The 4,261-nt window shown below is 40.5% G+C and overlaps 1 long non-coding RNA gene across 1 annotated transcript; it reads left to right on the top strand.

The window, feature by feature from the left end:
• Window positions 1-1,202, top strand: LOC144583668 (uncharacterized). Its single transcript, XR_013537590.1, has 2 exons — window positions 1-203; window positions 986-1,202. It is a non-coding gene; the product is annotated as an uncharacterized LOC144583668 (long non-coding RNA).
• Window positions 1,203-4,261: the final 3,059 nt, after the last annotated feature.

Below are 4,261 nucleotides of genomic sequence, written 5' to 3'. Positions count from 1 at the left end.
CAATTTTCCAGTCCGAGACACTCCTCATTCAACACCTGCCACCCTGAGATTTGTTTCCTTGTCTGGAAACCTGGAGAAGGACAGCAATTCCTTGAGCCTTCAGTTGGTGTCCTAAGACCAGCCAAGTCTTGGAGTGAAGCAGGCAAGGTTTGGGGAGAGGCCTGGACTTGCCGGTGGGTCAGCCAGCTAAGAAATGGGTACAGGTCAGTCTACATGTTCAAAATGGCACTATGGGCCCTAGTGCATCTAGTCACCCACTCTCTCCCCGGCTCTCTTCTCTCACTTCTGGCTTTTCAGTATAACTTGTCCACTTTGTGCATGCACTACAACATAACCCCCTGCATGCCATACCAGTCAGCCCAGCTGGGAATGGGCAGAGATCCACATCTGAGTTTCAGTCTTAGAACTGCAGAGCTGGAAGGGACCCTATGGGTCACTGCGTCCAGCCCCTGTCAGGGATGCACAGTGGGGAATCAATCTCCCAACCTCAGGCTTTAAACACAAAACACAAAAATCAAATGTTCTTTTTCTGCTCCCCTTGAGATCAGTCTCTTTTCTACCTGGACAACCAAACAGCAATTCCTTCAGGCTTTCCCTCTCACTTTGGGGTGTGGTGAGTTTTCCCAGCCCTACCTGGCCCTACCTGTAGGCTATGATTGAAGCAAGGATCGGTTGCTTGGAAAGCATGTACTTTTTTTTTTGCCTGAGTGGTGGGCCTGTCTCAGGGCTGTCTTGGCATATAAATGGTTGGTGGGTTCTTGCTTTTCCTTCTTGTTGCCCTCATCACTCCTTTGTCATCAATCCTGTTTGTTGCAATTAATTACTGGAAAACTGTTTTCTCCCTCATCATTGATTTTCCTCTTAACTTAGTGCCTAATGACTTCTTGGAAGGAATTAGAAAATAACATTGATTTTGTTGTAGCAAATAAACTTTTATTCCTCTTGCTCCGTCAAATGTGTTGTTCTTCTCGTCTTCCTTGTTTAGGGCTTGGGTTCCAAATGAAGACACACAGTGCCTCTTCTACAACAACTGCTGCCAGTTACTTAAATTTCATCCAAGGGGTGGCAAATAAAGCCCTGTCCTTGCCTTGCTTTTGGTGGAGACAACCTGTCAAGGATTCTCCAGTCCTCACCCCTGCTCCCCCGGTGAGAAATCTCACCGTCGGCATGAGACCAAGGAACCCACAGCTTTTTTTGGTATTGCATTTTCCACATTTCAGGGTGGGGGGAGTCTCTGCATAAAATCTAGTGCCTTTTTCCTTTGTGAAGCTAAGCGGAGAGATACAAAAGAAGCACAAGACAAACTGATGGATCACAAGGATGCGAACAACCCATCTAATGCTGTGACTTTCATTAGTCCATGCAGAAAAGCAGTACTGTAGTTATCAGTTTTGTGCGTCCTATAGAACGGTGTGGAGAGAGAGAGAGAGAGAAAAAGACTGGCCCAAGATCATCCAGTGACTCTTGCACCTTTTAGTTGTTTATTAGTCATGATATTTGAAATAGTAAACAGTAGGCAAAATCCTGTCGTGGAACTGTGTGTCGTGGAACAACTCAGATCAGATACTGGAAACATTTAACTAACATTAATTAAATGCTTCCTATCCCTCTGTTTTAGGTTTTGAGGTTCCTTTAGGCCCCCCTTTGCTCTGTGGAAGCCTATAGGACCCTCAGGATGGGGAGTTGGAGCTTTTAGGGGTAAAGAATTGCCACAGTATCTCAACTGGCAGGATTGAGGCTTCTTCCTCATCATCCTGAGTCTCCTGAAGCCTTGCCCAGGGCAAAAGGGAGTGCAAGAGAGCCTCAGAAATGTTTAATTAGTGTAGGTTAACCCTTTTCGAGTTGTGCTGGATGCAAACTTGTGCAACAAGAATTTAAATACGGTGGCAGAAAAAGTGTATAGATAAATAAAATGTCAAAACAGTCTCAGGAAATTCAACATTCTGCAACTTAAACTAACGTACACAGATTAAACAATGATTAGGTACAAAATATGTATAGATGTAATATATACTATGCTTGCTGATATAAATTGCTAACATAATTTTTGTGGGACCCTATAGGGCACAAAAGTGATATATGATTTTAATAAGAATATGATCGTATAATAGATTATTATTACTGATCATAATTCTTAATCAATTGATAATACTGTAATAAAAACAAACAGTGGGGATAAGCATCTGGGTGCACAACTAAGCCCTGCTTTCAGCTGTCCCTTGGTACTTGGCAGCATTCCAGAAATGTGCATGTCCAGCTGAAAAGTCTGTATATAAGGTACTATAATTGCACCCACACAAAGCCATACACGGACACACAGAGGTCTAGAACATTGCCAGTTTCTCACTGAAGTTGAGGGACAGGGTCCATGTGTGCTTCCATGTCTACATCACCACTTCAGTCTGATAGGTGAGCAAGCGAGTATATGCATAGAATTAAAATGTCTGATGCTGAGAACTTTTAAGTAGCTACTTACAAAGAGATGATAACAGACCAACCCATTTATAATATCAGATGTTTATAATGGACCAGAAATACAGAAATAGAAAATGCAATCAGCTAACAAGAAATGGTAAAGGTTCTAAACTCTATGATGTTTTTACAGAACTATTAATGTTATTAAAAGGTGATGATTCAGACTTTTTAGGGAATCTTTTCAATCAGATCTACATAAGAGGAATAATTTCTGTAACTCAACTAAGACTGAAATTTTTCAAATTGTGCAAAAAGGAAAACGACAGAACGTGCAGTGATTACAGCACAATAAGCATAATAAATGCTTTGTTTCAGTTTTTCTTATGGGTATTAAGAGGGCAGAATATACAGGATGTGTAAAGAAGCAGCAGGCAACAAATAATTGAGAGGAGGATAGACAGGATGAATTGGAAACAGGTAAGCATTGATATATGTGTGCTTGAGAAAGGTTGCTGTGGCATGATGTGATTACAAGAAAGCCTTCAACAACATCAAAGATGGCCAGTTGATGTTGATAGACAAAGATCATGATTCAGAAAATATTTGTACAATTCATGACTTGTACAAGGTAAAAAAAACTTCAGTGAAAGTTGAAGGTCAGAGGATAGACAACATAGGTATACAAACAGGAATACAACATGAGTGTACACTCTTGCAATGGCTTTTCAGTTTTAATTCTGAAAACAACTTTAGAGAAGCGTTTGCTGATTCAAATGATGCCATCCTTGTCAATGGAGAAGATAACACAATAAAACTACCGGATAGTTTAGATAGTCTGCAAAGGTTACTCAATAAAGTCCATAAAATAAGTAATGAGCATGGTGTAAAAATGAATGCTAAGGAAACAAGTTCATGGCAATCAGTAAAAAGCAAGGAACCCAACAAATGCCATTTAAAGACCCAGTTGATCATGAAATGTGGTTGAAAAAAAATCAATAACAAAAACATAGCCTGGCAATAAAGATTAAATGGTTTGGCACTGCTTCCTTAAGATGACTATCATATGGAACCAAAACTTTTTTTTTTGCCTTTGATGATGCATATTCTACAGTGTTATACATTCCCAGATATGCATGAAATTGTGGACTTTAACACAGGCAGCAACAACAACAAAAGTCAGAAGCATTTGAAACATGAACTGTCACAGGATCTAAGAATTTCTTGGATTTAGAGGGTGCCCAACAAAGAAGTACCGTAAAGAGCAAGGCAGCATAAAATTCATAATATACAGAGGATAAAATAGTCTCTGACTTAAAGATGGATGTATAGCTCAGTGGTTTAGGTATCTGGCTGTGGGATCAAAGGTTGGAGGTTCAATTCTTGTAAGTAGAGCCAGCCTGTGTGGCCTTCGATGAGCAGCACAGTCCCAGGGCGTCCCCAGAAGAAGGGAATGGTGAATTATTTCTGTGTATTCTTTACCTGGGAAACCCAGAAGGGCTATCATAAGTCAAAATTAACTTGACAGAATGTGGTGGTGGTGGTGATGATGACCAGCCAGAACATGAGAATAAAAAGTACAGATATTAGAGCTGATTATTTAAGGAAAACAAATGCGAAAAGAAGTGCAGGAAAGGGAAGAACGTGTTGGCTGAATAAACTTGGAGACAAGTTTTGATGCAGCATAACCTCATGGTTGAAAACTGCTGCCTCCAAAATCAGTTCAGCCATGAGAAGGTTGATACAAGTACTGTAATTAACAAGCTGCTGTTAGCAGGACTGTTTGGACTGGCAACTTTAGGACTTATGGAGGCAGATATTTTTATTAGTGGAGGCCTAAATCCAAATG

Source organism: Pogona vitticeps, chromosome 6 (assembly GCF_051106095.1).
Source record: "Pogona vitticeps strain Pit_001003342236 chromosome 6, PviZW2.1, whole genome shotgun sequence".
In the NCBI taxonomy this organism is placed as follows: domain Eukaryota; kingdom Metazoa; phylum Chordata; class Lepidosauria; order Squamata; family Agamidae; genus Pogona; species Pogona vitticeps.
The sequence above is the reverse complement of the archived record's forward strand: the minus strand, read 5'-3'. Positions and strand labels throughout refer to the sequence as shown.